Here is a 17563-nt window from a genome sequence, read left to right on the forward strand (position 1 = left end):
ATTATAAATCCCTGAGCTGGAAGAAAAACAAATGGCCTATGTACCCTCTACCTAGCACACTGAAGTACACCTTCCTGCACCTCCAGGACAAGAAGGCTACCTCCATTCCTTTTTAAATGTATTTTCACCTTCCTGCCTGGCAACTATAAGTGTTAAATAAATGAATAAAAGGAGGAATGGGGACTTTACGTGGCTGGTGGGGGCTCTCAGTTTTGTTGCTGGGCAGAGGTGCGAACATGAATTAATAATCCCTTTGGGCGTCTGAAATGCCTGCCCATGTTGCCAAGGCAAGACACATAATCAGGTAATGTTTTAAATGGTCTATAAATCTATGCAAACTTTAAAAATATGAACTAGGCCTGGCGCGATGTCTCATGCCTGTAATCCCAGCACTTTGGGATGCCGAGGCGGGTGGATCACGAGGTCAGGAGTTCGAGACCAGCCTGGCCAACATAGTGAAACCCCATCTCTACTAAAAATACAAGAATTAGCCGGGCGTGCGGGTGCATGACTGTAGTCCCAGCTACTTGGTAGGCTGAGGCAGAATTGCTTGAACCCAAGAGGTGGAGGTTGCGGCGAACTGAGATCGTGCCACTTCACTCCAGCCTGGGCAACAGGGACTCCGTCTCAAAAATAAATAAATAAATAAGTAAATAAATAAATAAATGTGAAAACATGAACTAGGTAGGAGTTTTGAGACAAAGCCTTCAAGGCTCTTATTGATTACTAGGAAATTTAATACATAATTTAAAGAACATAAGACAGCCCAGAAGTATAATTATCCCGTTGGGCAGTGTTATTTAAAAGGTACAATAAAGAGAAATTTTGTAAGTTCCTTTCATGGAGTTTGGAAGAGGAACAAGTCATCTGTGCTGGAGTAATCAGCATAACCCAATGGCAGGTGAAACTGGAAACTTGGGTGAAACAGGGTAAGAAAGCAAGAAAAACATGCATTGTCCTCTGAGTAAATTTTCCTCAGCTCCTGGGCTATTTTTATGCAGCCTTAAGGAAGTAGGACATGCCTTTAGCAAAAATTGTAAAGTACAATACATGGAGAATTGGTCTTAGTACCCCCGATCTCTCTAGCCTCTTCCTGTTTTTTTTAAGGTATTTCTGTTTCTTCTGGCGGGAAGAGCATGATCTGTTACCTCCTACTATGTCTATTTCTCCAAAATTATTTCTTCTTAAATAAAAATTACTGTCAGAGAAACAGCTAAATTACACTATAGTGGGAATGGCTGATAGAAGGTCTCAATATATCAACTTTTCCATGGATATTTGTATGTATGTATTTTTTGAGATGGAGTCTTGCTCTGTTGGCTAGGCTGGAGTTCAGTGGTGTGATCTCGGCTCACTGCAACCTCCACCTCCTGTGTTCAAGGGATTCTCTTGCCTCAGCTTCCTGAGTAGCTGGGATTACTACTGCCTGCCACCATGCCGGGCTAATTTTTGTATTTTTGGTAGAGATAAGTTTTGCCATTTTGGCCAGGTTGGTCTTGAACTCCTGACCTCAGGTGATACACACCCCCCCCCCACCTCCCAAAATGCTGGGATTACAGGTGTGAGCCACCGTGCCCGTCTATTTGTATTTAAATAATTAATATGCAATCCGTGAAGAATGTACCCGATTCAGTGTCTTCATAGTGACTACTAAAATACCCACTGGATCCACTGTCCAGTTTGCCTAAACTGTGGCTATTTCTTAAAGAAGTTAAATTCGTCTGGATATTTGGTTCCTTCTGGAGCAGTTTTCCTTTGACTAACACTTGAAGAATAATTTTCATTTTAGTCCTAGAAGTAACCTTCTGTTACTCTCACTTAGGTGTTCTTTCGGGCCTAAATATAATTAGATGCTTTGCCTTTGTTTTGAGATAAATCTAAAGGAAAAGGAACACCTGTTAACAAGTAGCGATGCCGCACGAAGGTGCTGGGAAGGGAATGCTGGGAAGGGAAGGGCGTGGTCCCTTTAAAGATACGGAGGGGAAGTGCTGGGTAGAGGAGGGCGTGGTCCCCGGCTAGGGCTGCACCCCTGGGTCTGTGCCCACCTAGATGAAGACAGGTATTTTTGTTTTCCTGCCCAAATGTTGCATTTCCCAAGACCACCCTGGCCTGCCATGTCCTCATCCTGTGCCTATAAAAACCCAGAGACCCTGGCAGGCAGACACACAAGCAGCTGGACGTTGAGAGGAGAGCGGCTGGAGGTGGAAAGGAACGCGCCAGCATAGGAGCACACCGACATGGTCGCAGGCCATTGACCAGCGGAAGGATGCGGGGTTTCTCCAGGGAGGTCAGAGAAGAGTCAGGCGTCCATACCTGACTCCAGGAGAAAACCCATCTCCCGTCTGCCGAGAGCTACTTCTACTCAGTAAAACTTTCCACTCATTCTTCAAGCCCACGTGTGATCCAATTCTTCTGGTACACCAAGGTAAGAACTCGGGATACAGAAAGCTCTCTGTCTTTGCGATAAGGCTGGGGTCTAATTGAGCTAACACAAGCCTCCTACAGACGGTTAAACTAAAAGAGCAGCCTGTAACACACGCCCACTGGGGCTTCGTCGGTAAACATTCACACCTAGACACTGCTGTGGGGTCGGAGCCCCACAGCCTGCCCGTCTGTATGCTCCCATAGAGGTTTGACCAGCAGGGCCCTGAAGAAGCGAGCCACACCCCCATCACACGCCCTGCAAGGGGGACAGGGGAACCTTTCCCGTTTCAGTAGTAGACCATAAAATAAATGATCCTCAGTTTTTCCAGCATCCTCTCCCATTTTTCATTCTTTTCAATCATTATACACAAGGGCAGATATATTTAGTGTTACTGATAAAGGAACTATTTGTAAAATTATTTTTATATAAATTTAGAATGCATTTCACAATTTTGTTTGGTAAACTGTTTCTGTTCCTAAATAGAGCTTACTTATAACTAGCAAATACTTCAGGAGGCTTTTCGAGACTTCGATTTTAAAACATAGGGTGTGGCCAGGCCCGGTGGCTCACATCCATAATCCAGGCACTTTCGGAGGCTGAGGTGGGTGAATGGCTTGAGCCCAGGAGTTTGAAACCAGCCTGGGCAACATAGCGAGATTCCTGTCTCTATTAAAAAAAAAAATTAGGCCAAGCGTGGTGGCTCACGCCTGTAATCCCAGCACTTTGGGAGGCCGAGGCCGGCTGATCACCAGGTCAGGAGATCAAGACCATCCTGGCTAACACAGTGAAACCCCGTCTCGACTAAAAATACAAAAAATTAGCTGGACGTGGTGGCGGGCACTTGTAGTTCCAGCTACTTGGGAGGCTGAGGCAGGAGAATGGTGTGAACCCAGGAGGCGGAACTTGCAGTGAGCGAAATTGTGCCACTGCACTCCGGCCTGGGCATTAGAGTGAGACTCCGCCTCAAAAAAAAAAAAAAAAAAAAAAAAAAAAATTTAAACAAACAGGTGACTACATAATCAGCTGTAGTAATTAACTCATGTAAGCTTCCTAAGCCATGCTCTTCTCATCTATAAAATGGAGATAATAATAGTGTTCTTTCTTATTTTACAAAGCTTTGTGAATGAGGCAGGAGACGTGGGAGAATGGTGGAATACCAGGCAAATTAAATAAAATTCTCTTATTCTAATTGGCCATTCCCAAGTATCTATAATTGATGTCAAGGACGCAGTGCAGAAGCATACAAGGCAGCAAAAGGAAATCAATTTGAGATACAGAAATTTCCACAGGAAAAATAACGAGTTGGCCCAATACCTATAATGCATTTTAAAGTAATCACTTAGAGTTTCCTTGAACATATTAAATGAGAATTAAAAATAATGTTTTTAGTCTACTTGGAGCTGCCTAAAATTTGGTTTAAATGCTTATAAAGATGGTGCATGGCAGGACTGTGAGATTTCTTGATGTCTTAAAAACAGCACTCTTAAGTCTTAACAAGGAAAAAGCCTCAAATGGAATCTTAAGTGATGTTGCAAATAGAGCGCGTGTGTGTGTTGGAGGTGGGTGGGGGAGTTTCAGACAGCTGCAGGCTCTCTTACTTCCTCTAAACTTCATGGCTTTCAATTTATCAGTCTCAGAAGGATGAAGAGTTGAGTCCCTCCTGATAGCATTTGAAGCGGTGGTTCCACAGAGGATTTAATGCTGTAGTTGCAGGGAGTCTAGGTGTTTCAATTCTGAGGCGTAAAAAACTAAGCCATCCCCTCCGGCTTTTGCACTGATGCTATGAAATCCATTTGAGAAACATGTCCATGTTTTGCTACTTGTTCAAAGCTGTAAGCGTGACTTCGCATTGAAATGATAATTTCTTTTTCAAAACTCCCCACTGAACTATTACCTAGGTTATCTAAATACAGGCTATTTACTTGATTGGCATTTGCTCTTGTCAGTTTCACAAACTGTAAGTAATGATTTTTTGCTGATGTTAGAGCACTGTGGTACTGTGTTTCTAATTTAAATCAATGTCTACATTAATCTGGGAACACTTGATGTTACTACCTGATTGTATATTCTGGATGTAATTAGAGTCATTATACAGAAATAAGTGTCATCTTCTTGTTCTCTAAATGAGAAAAGAGAGCATTCTTCTTTTCAGAAGTAATTTTTCTGGGTCATGCCCCCAAAACCATTTGTCAAATCAATAGCAGATTCTAATCACAAACTTTCTTGACTTTTTAACCTTTAAGAGTCATCTTAGTGACTTATAAAGACCAAGATTGTGCAGTAGAATGTGGGCCTATTAAGTTATTTCTTATCAAAATAAATTAGGTACAGCATATTTTCAATGTGTAATTGTAATACTGGGCCACTGCTGTGATACAGTTTTCATAACAAGGACATAGTAGACTATTAAACATGGTGGATCTTGCTTTTTATGACAGTTGTTTATAACATTATGATGTCTTCATAAATGTGATCCATTACAATAGTAAAGCCTTAGGGCAACAGAATAGGTGTCAGGATGTCTTCCTACCATTAAAAAATGACTTTGACATTGTTAAGGTAGTGTGACAGATGATTTCAATAAAGAAATTCAACAATAAAAGCAAACTTCTAAACTAACAGTGACTTACAGGAAGTACATTATGTATTTAAAATGATATCTACTTGTTGATCATGATAATGAGTATTAGAAAACTATCCAAATAATGAACACATGTATCCTGTGTGTAACTACACAAATAGTCTGTTATTTCTCAATCATTCATATAAAAATTTGAAAGGAAAGATTTCCACATAACATAGCTTATTTTTTTTTTTCATTTTTTAGAAACACTTTTGTGTCCTTCAAATGTCTCCGAAGTACTCTAGCCCTTGTTGAAAATCACCAGCTTCTTAACATTTTGATATGTATCTGTTTGGTGAAAAATCTTGGTATTATACACACCGTTGTAGAACCTACTTTTTTGTTTAATATATCTTTGACCTCTGCATATCATTAAAGTTTATGCTTTTTAAAAACCTTCATTGTGCAATGTAAATACAGTGAAGGTCATAAAATGTAAATGAATAAATAATTTTGTAGAAAATGAACACCTATATAATCACCACTTATATAAACAGATAGAATATTGTCAATACCCCAGAAAACCCCTAAGAACCTCTATAACATGTTCTCTGAAGACTTAAAAAAATTTATTTAATTTTTTATTTTTATAGATATGGGGTATAAGTGTAGTTGTGTTATATGTATATATTGAGTAATGGTGATGTCTGGGCTTTTAGTGTACCCATCACCCAAACAGTATACATTGCACCCAAAAGGTAGTATTTCATTCCTCATCCCCTCCTTCCCTCTCACCTTTTGGAGTCTTCTGTTATTCCACTCTAAATGTCTGTGTGTGCTCATTGTTTAGCTCCCACTTACAAATGAAAACATCCAGATTTTTACTTTATGTTTCTGAGTTATTTCACTAAGGATAATGGCCTTCAATTCCATTAACATTGCTGCAAACGACATGATTTCATTCATTTTTATGGATGAGTAGTATTCCATGGTGTGTGTGTGTGTGTATATATCACATTTTTAATCTGATTGTTTGCTGATGGACATTTAGGTTGATTCCATGACTTTGCCATTGTGAATAGTGTTGTGATAAGCATTTGAGTGCAGGTGTGTTTTTGATAAAATGATTTCTTTCCCTTTGGTTAGATACCCAGTAGTGGGATCACTGGATCGAAGAGTAGATCTATTTTTAGGTCTTTGAGAAACCTCCATACTGTTTTCCATAGAGATTATACTAATTTACATTCCCACCAACTGTGTATAAGTGTTCGTTTTTCTACACATCCTTGCTAACATCTGTTGTTTGTTGCTTTTTTAGTAATAGCCATTCTGACTGGTATGAGATGGTATCATTGTGGTTTTAATTTGTATTTTTCTGATGATTACTGATGTTGAACATTTTTTTTCATATGGTTGTTTGCCAGTTGGATGTTTTCTTTTGAAAAATATGTGTTCATGTCTTTGCCTACTCTTTAATGGGGTTATTTGTTGTTTTGTCATTGTATTGTTTGAGTTCCTCCTAAATTCTGGATATTAGTCCTGTCCCAGATGCATTGTTTCCAGATATTTTATCCCATTCTGAAGGTTATCTGTTTACTCTCTTGATTACTTAGTTTGCTGTGTGGAAGCTTTTAGGTTTAATTAAGTTCCATTAGTCTATTTTTGGTTTTGTCTCATTTCCTTTTGAGGACTTAGTCATAAGTTCTTTGCCTAGACCAATGTCCAAAAAAGTTTTTCCTAGATTTTATTATTACATTATAGAATTTTTATAGTTTCAGGTCTTACATTTAAGTTGAAGACTTTATTTCTTAAGAACAATTTTTGGTTCACAGCAAAACTGAGCAGAAAGTACAAAATATACTCCTGCCCCCACATATGTTAACCTTCCCACCAGAGTGGCACATTTGTTACAGTTGATGAACAAATTGCACACATCATTATCATTCCACATCCATAGTTGATATTAAGGTTCACACTTGGTATTATACATTCTATGGGTTTGGCAAATGTATACTGGCCTATATTCCATTAGAGTATCGTAAGAATCCTCTGCTCCACGTATTCATCCCTCCCTCCCCTCGAACCCATGGCAACCACTGACCTTTTCACTGTCTCCATGGTTTTTGCCTTTCCTGGAATGTCATTTGGTTTGGATTGTGCAGTATGGAGCCTTTTTAGATTGGCTTCTTTCACTTTGTAATATGCATTTAAGGTTCCTCCATGTCTTTTCATGGCTTGATAGCTCATTTTCTTTAAGCGCTGAATAATATTCCATTGTCTGGATGTATCACAGTTTATTCATTCTCCTACTGAAGGACATCTTGGCTGCTTCCAAGTTTTGGGAATTATGAATAAAGCTGCTGTAAACATCCTTGTGTACCTGGGTGTGGTGTTGTATGTCTGTAATCCTAGCTACTGGGAAGCCTGAGGCATGAGGATTGTTTGAGCCCAGGAGTTAGAGACCAGCCTGAGCAATGCAGCTAGACCCTGTCTCTAAAAAAAAAAATTTTTTTAAGTTAACTTTGTGGTGGCAACTGCTGCCTGTAGTCCCAGCTATTAAATGGAAGGCTGAGGCAGGAGGATTGTTCAAGCTCAGGGTTTCAAAACTAGAATGAGCTGTTTGCGCCATGGCCCTCCAGCCTGGGCAACACAGTGGGACCTCATCTCTGAAAAAAATTCCATGTGCAGAGACAATGTAATTTTAAAGGATGTATAAAATCTATTTATGATACACAGAAATTACTTAACCATTGATTTCTGTTGCTTTAAAAATTTTTGACTTTGTGTATGAAGAATTTTTTCAGAATTAATCTGTCAGATACTATGTTGAGTTTATATGATAGTCAGTAGCAATTAAAATAGCATCACGCTAGATCATGAGTGAAGGTCAGTATTAGGAATTCAGGACTCTAACAGGGATCAGGTGCGTGAGCAGAGCTAGCTCTGTATGTTACTGACACGAAGGTTTCTGAAGAGTCAGGGCAGATTTAGAAATTAAGCAGGTCTCCAAATTCAGGACAAATTCAGGGAGTCAGGTGGTTTGAGAGAATGGTATCAGAAGAACTCTGATATGAGGAAGCCCCTCATAGATCAGAGGGGCTTGAGACAGTGTCTTGCTCTGTTGCCCAGGCTGGAGCGCAGTGGTGCAATCTTGGCTCACTGCATCCTCTGTCTCTTGGGGTCAAGCAGCCCTTCCACCTCACACCCTCCTGAGCAGCTGGAATCCCAGGCGTGGGCCATCACACCCAGCTAATGTAGCTTCTATGGAAGAGGCTTTTTAACCTTCCTACCATCTTTATAATTTTCTACCGGCCACAGAATTGGGTAGTTGTAAAACCACTCACTTTTAATTGCACCCAAAGCTCTGAGGACACTCAGTAGTTTAGGTGCCCTTATTATTGGATGGCACTTAGAATAAAGGCACAGATTAAAAAGTTTTTTTTTCATGCCAGGTCTCACTGTGTTTCCCAGGCTGGGTGCAGTGGCTATTCAAAGGTACAATCATAGCTCAGTGCAGCCTGGAACTCCTGGACTCAAGCAGTCCTCGTGCCTCAGCTGGGACTAACAGGTATGTACCACCACACCCAACTCATAAATCATTAAACCCCTTGAATTTCATAGGTTTAGAGTTATGATCATTGTAACTCTGTAATTTTGTATTAGCTTTAAGTGCTTTTGGTTGCAAATAACAGAAAACTTAATGGTGATTTAAAGCGACAAGCAAGGCTTTACTTTTTTGCATCTGATAAGTAGAAAGCTGCTGGCATTGGTTCAGTAGCTCTAAACTGTGAGAACTTACTTGCTGCTTTATTTTCACAAGACAGCTACTGTTGCTCCAGACATACATCCACTTTCAAGCTGGGGAAAAGGACAAGGACTTGGTATCAGCCGCGTCTTTCCCTTTTCATCCAGAACGCAAAAGCCTTCTCAGACACTCCCAGTAGAATACTACTTTATTCTCATCATCAGAATGATACCACCTGGCCTTTTCAGTAAAATCTCCAGTAATCACAACATTTCTTTCTTTTTTTTCAAAAATTTTGAAGGATCTGGATTTTGCTTCTGGATCAACATAGTATATAATGGGACCAGGAGTAATGGCTCATGCCTGTAATCCCAGCACTTTGGGAGGCCGAAGTAGGCAGATCACTTGAGGCCAGGAGTTCGAGACCAGCATGGCCAACCTGGCGAAACCCCGTGTCTTCTAAAAATACAAAAAATTAGCTGGGTGTGGTGGTGCATGCCAATAATCCAAGCTACTCAGGAGGCAGAGGCAGGAGAATTGCTTCAGCTTCTCCTCTCCCCTCCTCTCCCCTCCCCTCCGGTCTCCTCTCCTCTCCTCTCCTCTCTCCTCTCTCCCTTTTCTTTTCAAAAGTATTTATTGGCTACCTACCATGTGTCAGAGGTTGCCCTGAGCTCAGATCAGGCCACTGCACTCCAGCCTAGGTGATAGAGCGAGACTATGTTTCAAAAAACAAACAAAAAAACCTCCCAAAACCCACATAGTACATACTGGGAATAGCACATACAGAAACACAAGCTCAGATACTTAGGTGAGCTTGAAAATTTAAGACCTATGTAAATGTCTAGAAACGTTTTGAAGGACTTTGGACTTCAGAAGAGTCTAAATTCAGAGTCTAAATCTATCTTATTTAGATCTCAAGGACCAAAGAAGCCTCATTCAACATCAGAATTCTGACTGTGGTGCTCAAGGGGGGGATTGAAAGGAAAATGACAGTTCTCCATCTGGGAGAAAAAGATGGTTGTTTTTCAGAATAAGAGATTAAAGGAACATGGGGGATTAATGCCTGCTAATCTTGATCTTCTCTAAGAGCAGTAAAAATCACCTGCCAAGATTACAACAGATTTGAAATTGAATTGGTGACTAGAAATTGGTGAAGCATTTTAAAAGATTTATTATGGAAAGCCTCATGAAGATAGGCAATAACTGAACAAAAAAGATTGTGAAACACGAATGAGGATCCATTTGATTCAAGTAGCCTAACATTGCTGAATCCTAATTAATCACAATCTTTTGCCTTTCTTCAGTATCATTTTAAAACACCTAAATTATAACACTAAAAGTGAGAGTCATCCCCTACTGTAGAGGGAGTCTAGCTGGTTGATGGGAAATCTATTGGTATTGCTGATAATGACAAAGTGCAGGCTGGAGTTGGAAAATGAGTAGTTTGTAATACATGATAATAGCCCTTTTCGTATACCACTAACATTGTATTCTAGGCTTCAAAGGTAGGTTCAACCACAACTTGCAGAGGGTGTCTTGCAATATAAGGGTGACTTAGCCTTAGAAACCCTAACAATTGTTGCTTTTCATTTGCCTTTCTTTTTTCCTTACTTCTTTTTCCCTCCCTGCCTCTCTTCCTTCCTCCCTTCTCTTTTACTTTTTCCCCTCCTCTCCCTCCCTCTGCTCTCCTCTCCTCTCCCTTTTCTTTTCACAGGTATTTATTGGTTGCCTACCATGTATCAGGAATGTGTTTAGGTGTTATGGATATAGTAGTGAATAAAACAGACAAAATTCCTACTCCGATGGAACTTATCTAAGCTACTACACAAATGTATAGTAAGAGTTTAGAACCCATGGAGGAAATTGAAGCAGCATAATGGAATTGCTGGGGTGGGATGCTCATAGTGAAGTGATGAGAAGTGGATTTTTTTGTTTTGTTTTGTTTCGTTGTTGTTTTATTTTTTTTTTTGTTGTTGTTGTTGTTTGAGATGGGAGTTTCACTCTTACAGCCCAGGCTGGAGCACAGTGGTGTGATCTCGGCTAACTGCAACCTCTGCCTCCCAGGTTCAAGCGATTCTCCTGCCTCAGCCTACTGAGATAGCTGGGATTACAGGCGCCCACCACCATGCCTGACTAATTTTTATATTTTTAGTGGAGACAGGGTTTCGCCATGTTGGCCAGGCTGGACTTGAACTCCTGACCACAGGTGATCTGCCCGCCTCGGCCTCCCAAAATGCTGGGATTACAGGCGTGAGCCACCACGCCTGGCCAAGAAGTGGTTTTGAAGGAATAACCTACAGGGCTTGGTGACGGCTTGGATATGTGGTGGAAAGGAGAGAAAGTGAAGCACCGAACTTTACCTAGTTATATTGAACAATGTGACTGGACATCGCTTAGGATGAGGAATACATTTTCGGCCTTGGATACAGAGTGACCTTGGAGTTGACTTAATTAATGCAGTACGCTAGCATATTTCTGAGCCTTATGAGGATAAAATCTATATTGTTCACAGTGGACTCAGGAAAATACCCACAGAAGTGATTGCTAGGATTGAGAGAGTAGCTTCGTGAAAGTAGGAGTAGGACTGTCCTGCTCGATTCTGGTATCTTCCTCCAAAGAGGAGAGCCATATCCCTGACTGACCAAGCTTTAATGTTGAAGTCAGCTGCAGTAAGAAGAAAAACTGAGGAATGTTAGAGGAAGACACTCCTTATATTTCCTTTCATGTCAAGGGTATTCAGTGAACCACCGTCTTCCTGTTCCTTTGCTTTGAGTGGCTTCTTTGATTGATACATTTTGAAAGACAGAACCGGGCATGCCAGCCTCATCTTTGACCCTTTTCCTGTTGATCCTGAGCTGCTTACAGGGACTGCGTTTTTTCTTCTGCTTTGTCTTGCCTCTCTGGGTAAATCTGGGGTTGAATGCTAGGAAGTCCCTTTGACTCTCGAAGCAAGAGATGGCCTGTGACTTAGTCTTTATTAACTATGAAAGTGGTCTTCAGTCCTCTCTGTGCCACTCCTTAATTTTATATTTCAGTTTACTGAGAACCCTGGTGGGGAAGAGAGTTACTCTTTACTGAGTCCCCTAGAGAAGCAAGAAGCAGTAAGAGTCACACCACTTTCTTCTGTTTCATAGCAGTTTACAAAACAGAGTCACATGTGTATTATCGTCTATAGCTCCCATTTTTCTGGTGAAGGCATTGAGGTTTATGTAAGTTAAATGACAGGACCAAACCTATAGAAACTAAAAGTAGGCCGGGCGCGGTGGCTCAAGCCTGTAATCCCAGCACTTTGGGAGGCCGAGACGGGTGGATCACGAGGTCAGGAGATCGAGACCATCCTGGCTAACAAGGTGAAACCCCATCTCTACTAAAAAATACAAAAAACAACTAGCCGGGCGAGGTGGCGGGTGCCTGTAGTCCCAGCTACTCGGGAGGCTGAGGCAGGAGAATGGTGTAAACCCGGGAGGCGGAGCTTGCAGTGAGCTGAGATCCGGCCACTGCACCCCAGCCTGGGCGACAGAGGGAGACTCCCTCTCAAACAAAACAAACAAACAAACAAACAAAAAAAAGTAGCAGTGAGATACTGTATCTACAGCTCCTTCGACAAATACAGTATTCCTTCCTTCTCGCCATGACTACTTTGGAGATTCATTAAGGATAAGTTTTCTTTTTGTCACTGGGGTGGTGCATACGTGCATCAAAGTTTGAGCAGCAGCATAGGGAATCTCTGTCAAATTGTGAAAATAGAAAACTTACTACTATATATTTTCTTGAATCCTTGCACATTCATTCATCCATCTCATATTTGAAATATGTCAGATTTTCCACTCGTATCTGAAATGTATTCAAATATATTTCCTTGAGAATTGCCCTTCACGGAGTTTCTAATTTAAAGTGCTGAATTCTGGTATTAATTTTGTTCTATTTGTTGACCTGGTGATATTTGTGGTTCAACTAAGATATGAGTAATAATATCCCAACAATGTTGAAGCATCTCCATAGCAGCTGCTTTCCAGTCACGTACTTTTTAATTCCTCCACTAGAGCAGAATGTGGTATCTATTAATTATTGCAGAATTTTAAAAGTCTCCCGCTTCACAATGGAAATTCTGTTGCACTTATTTTAATGTGAAGGAAAATCTAACATGGTGAGTACCCAGGAGAGTCATTATGGATAGACAGCAGTACAGTATCAATGGCCCTGGAATGTTGCCATGTGGCAGTAAACCCTTATCTCCAGCCAAGACCCATCAACACAAATAGAAGGAATGTGAATTAGCCGTGGAGGCTGTGCGTTTACTATTAAGAGCAACTGTGCAATCTAGTTTTCAAGACCCATGCTACCCAAACACATTTTTCTACGTTACATAATGTTATCATTTAAATATTGTCATTGAAATGTGAAGACCAGCTGTGCATATCAGGACACAGCTGTCGGGTTGAGGTGCAGATAAGCCATCTGGTGCCTGGTTCTGGGTGGTTACATTCCAGCTGGGGATTTAACTTCATATCCAGCTGTGATAAAGTAAATTGAAGGCTGCATATTATTCCGCAGAAATCACTCCTTCGGGATACTTCTCAGAAATAAATTTTAACCAGAGGTGTCATTGATTGGTTTTACACTTTCAATTACAGCATTTGCCAGAATAAAACCAAATGAAAAACTGTTCTGTCGTTTCATTTTCTTTGTATGAAATAAAACCAAATAGTTAAAGGGAATGAAGCTTCTTCAGTCTTCTTCAAATTATATCTGTACAGGGACCATCTGCTGTCAAATTGCCTGGCTTCACACATCTCTCTAGATGACGAAAAGAAAAATCAGGTGATCCATAAAAGCTGAGTAGGAGAGCAAAGGTGGTAATTATCCTGATTTCCAGAATCATTGTGTCTGGAGCTATGTGAAATATGAGAAAGCGACACCATTTTAACAACAGTGGTTTCTTGTGCTCAGACACACCTCTTTCGCGATTTCAAATGGTTTCCAGGAAAGGACGTTAAAATCCTGCGTTGCCCTTTTGTATGTGTGGCTAATCATGGAGTCCAAGAAGGAAAATAAAACCTGAGAAAGTGAGTCTTCTCCAGTGTCTTCAGGCATGTTTGTGTAGAACTACCCAATTATGGAATTAATTGGTATTACTGTTAAACATCTTCAAAGGAGTAGACTTTTATTGTAACTTATTGCAACATTTTAGTGAATATAGATCATTTTATCTAAAGCAAGTAACGCTAGGATATATTAAGTAATGAGTGAGATAGAGTTATAGTATATATTATGTATGTTAGCTATCAAATAATTTAGCCAATATACAGGTAAAATGGTTACTTCTTTCTTTAAAACTAATTTGCTTAATTCTGGCCAGGGTGGTGGCTCATGCCTGTAATCCCAGCACTTTGAGAGGCCAAGGCGGGCGGATCACTTGAGGCCAGGAGTCAGAGACCAGCCTGGCCAACTGGTGAAACCCTGTCTGTAACAAAAATACAAAAACTAGCCAGGAGTGGGGCACAGGCCTGTAATCCCAGCTGCTTGGGAGGCTGAGGCAGAAAGAAGAATTGCTTGAATATAGGAGGCGGAGGTTGCAGTGAGCCGAGATCATGTCACTGCACTCCAGCCTGGGTAACAGAGTGAGATTCTGTCTCAAAAAAACACAAACAAAACTAATTTATGTAATTCTTCCATCGAAGTACTAACCAGGCCTGATCCTGCTTAGCTTCTGAGCTCAAGATGAGAGCAGGTGTGTTCAGGGTGGTTATGGCCATAGACTAATGTACTCAATTCTATCCCGTGGCTACTGATTGGAAAACCAACCTTGTATCTCTAGATGGAACTTTCTTCTGGCAGACACAATTGCTAATTTAAATAAACTAAGAAGTGAATGTGGGTGTGTGTAGAGAAATTTTTCAGTAAAAACACCATTCTCTTTTCAAAATGTGTTTAGAGAAAATCTTGTAGGAGGAGTATGTGAATCAGTGGAACCCAGAGATAAGTATACTAATGCAAACTTCAAATGCAAACCTTCAGATTCGGCAGTTTATTTTCTTTTGATTTTACACGCAGAAATCTTAAATTCAGGACTTGTTTCCAAAGGTTTGAGATGTCTAAGATAAACCACTGACAGTGGCATATTGTCAGAAAAGCTGAAGGGAGACTATACTTCTTTTGCATGTGTTTGTGGAGGAAAGAGAATTTAAAGAAATATTTTTTGGAAGCCAGTCATGGTGGCTTAAGCTTGTAATCTCAGCATTTTGGGAGCATGAGGAGGGACGTTTGCTTGAGGTTAGGAGTTCAGGACCAGCCTGTGCAACATAGTGAGGCTGTCTCTACCAAAAATAAGAAAATTTGCCAGGTGTGGTTGTGCATGCTTATAGTGCCAGCTACTGGGGAGGCTGAGGTAGGAGGATTGCTTGAGACCAGGTATTTGAGGTTACAATGAACTAGGATCATGCCAGAGCCCTCCAGCCCAGGTGACAGAATAAGACCCTGTCTCTACAAAAAAAAGTTTTTTGGAATTGGTATCAGGATTATACACTAATTAGCCATTTCTCCAAAATATGTTTTAAAAATCTTATTTATACATTGAATGCAAAATAAAGAAATCTACCCTTTAAATTCTATAGGTGCCCATACTTTACATTCCATTCCCTGGACTCAATAGGGCTGACAGTAGCAATGTAAGCAACTTCGTGGAGCACAGAAGAGCAGGCCTTGATTTCACAGAAGTTTTTTGTTTTCTTTTTTGAAATGGAGTCTCGCTCTGTCACCCAGGCTGGAGTGCGGTGGCACCATCTTCGCTCACTGCAAGCTCCACCTCCTGGGTTCACGCCATTCTCCTGCCTCAGCCTCCGGAGTAGCTGTGACTACAGGCGCCGCCACCACGCCCGGCTAATTTTTTGTTTTTTTAGTAGAGACCGGGTTTCACTGTGTTATCCAGGATGGTCTCGATCTCCTGACCTCATGATCCGCCTGCCTTGACCTCCCAAAGTGCTGGGATTACAGGCTTGAGCCACCGCGCCCGGCCTCACGGAAATTATTAGTCAAAAATGAGAAACAACAAGGAGAAAACAGGAGTCTACCAAGATTCTAAATTTACAAAGGTTCTAAACTCCTACTACACCTCTTGTTTTTAGATCTTAACTGTTGACGGTTGTTAAATTTCAGACTCATTCTCTTCTTCTCATCCAGAATACTTAAACATAATTTTTACATGCTTTTTTTACTACAAGGTTTTGTACATTGAATTGAAGACAATGAAAAACTGAAAATTGCTGCTACTTGGTGTTAGAAGTTTCATTATTTGACTGAAAAGAAATTAATTTTACTGAACTCACCATGCCGCTCAGAAGCCCTTCGGTGATGGCAAATAGCCCCTTCTTCCTTACAACAAAAAGGCAGTAACTGGGAGGGAAAGTGTAAGGACAACCAATTTTCAGCGACTTTGCCTGTTCACTTTGTGTAAATTCTCTTTCTTCTGAAAATGGCAGGTGAGCAAGGATCTCCTGAGTTAGTGAATTTTCAAAATACTTGAAGCTAGGCGAGGCACGTGCCAGTGGCTCACGCCTGTAATCCCAGCGCTTTGGGAGGCCAAGGCGGTGGATCACCTGAGGTAACCAGCCTGACCAACATGGTGAAATCCCTTCACTACTAAAAATAGAAAAAGTAGCCAGGCCTGGTGGCCTATGCCTGTAATCCCAGCCACTCAGAAGACTGAGGCAGGAGAATTACTTGAACCCGGGAGGCGAAGGTTGCAGTGAACCGAGATCGCACCATTGCACTCCAGTCTGGGTGACAAGAGTGAAACTCTGTCTCGAAAAAAAAAAAAAAGAAAAAAAAATACTTGAAGATAAATATGTATATAATCCCTGTGTTATATGGGAAAATATAAGGGAAAAATGGGGAATGGCAGGAAGTACCCAAGTCAATTAGTGTTGATATTAAGGGACAGGTTGAAGAGTCAGACCTTCTACAATAAAAACGAGGTTTTTGGCTTATTTTTCATTGTCCTGACTCTGCCATGAGTTTTGTTTTCCAACTAGGAAATGTGAGGAGCCTAAATATATCAATATGTCATGTATGTATACAATAACATCATGATGATGAGCAGCTACCACGTATTGTGTACTTATTATGAACCTAGCACTATCCTGAGTATTTCATGTGTTAATTTATTTAATCCTCTCACTATTATTTTCCATGCTTTATAGGTGAGGAAAAGAAACCCAGAAAGATTAAGCAACTTGTCCAAATTCTCCCAGATACTACAGCTAGAATACCAACCCATAATACCTGATTCCAGAAACCACAATATTTTCTTCTAAATTATACTTCTTCCAAACTAATAGGTCATGTTATATTACATAATAACATCTAATTGTGATCTCATAAACAACTAAGGCTCAGAATGTACACACACACCACCCACGTGCGCTCTTTCTCCTTAATCAACCAACCAAAGAAATGATTATGTAAAGAATATGTTAAATATGCTAGATTAGTAATCCTCTCATTATTTTTCTTTAAGTCAAATAATTTAAGGAACGTAACTTGAAGATAATGAAGGGAAAGGCAACAGAATAATTTAGCTGCTAAAATGGGTATTAGAGTACAGAGAACATAAGCAGCTTTGACTTCAGGAGGATTACCTAAATTGTAATCAAATGCATTTAAAAAAAATCCCAAACAGCAACGGACAAAGTTTCCACATACATATATACCCCAAAGACAGGACAAGAAGAATTTTGCTCACAGGAAGGTTTGGTTTAGACATAAATAAATCTTTCCAGGACTCTGTGACCTAAATCAAAGCCATAGAGAATCACTTGGTCACTGTTATCAC

The 17563-nt window shown here is 40.5% G+C and overlaps 1 long non-coding RNA gene across 1 annotated transcript in view; it reads left to right on the forward strand.

Moving 5' to 3' along the window:
• The first annotated feature begins 8436 nt into the window (after positions 1-8436).
• Positions 8437-17563, forward strand: part of LOC144341016 (uncharacterized) — a 145161-nt gene continuing 136034 nt past the window's right edge. Inside the window, exon 1 of the long non-coding RNA XR_013417593.1 lies at positions 8437-8556. This is a non-coding gene — a long non-coding RNA (uncharacterized LOC144341016). The remainder of the gene's footprint in view (positions 8557-17563) is intronic.

Source organism: Macaca mulatta, chromosome 5 (assembly GCF_049350105.2).
Source record: "Macaca mulatta isolate MMU2019108-1 chromosome 5, T2T-MMU8v2.0, whole genome shotgun sequence".
NCBI lineage: Eukaryota > Metazoa > Chordata > Mammalia > Primates > Cercopithecidae > Macaca > Macaca mulatta.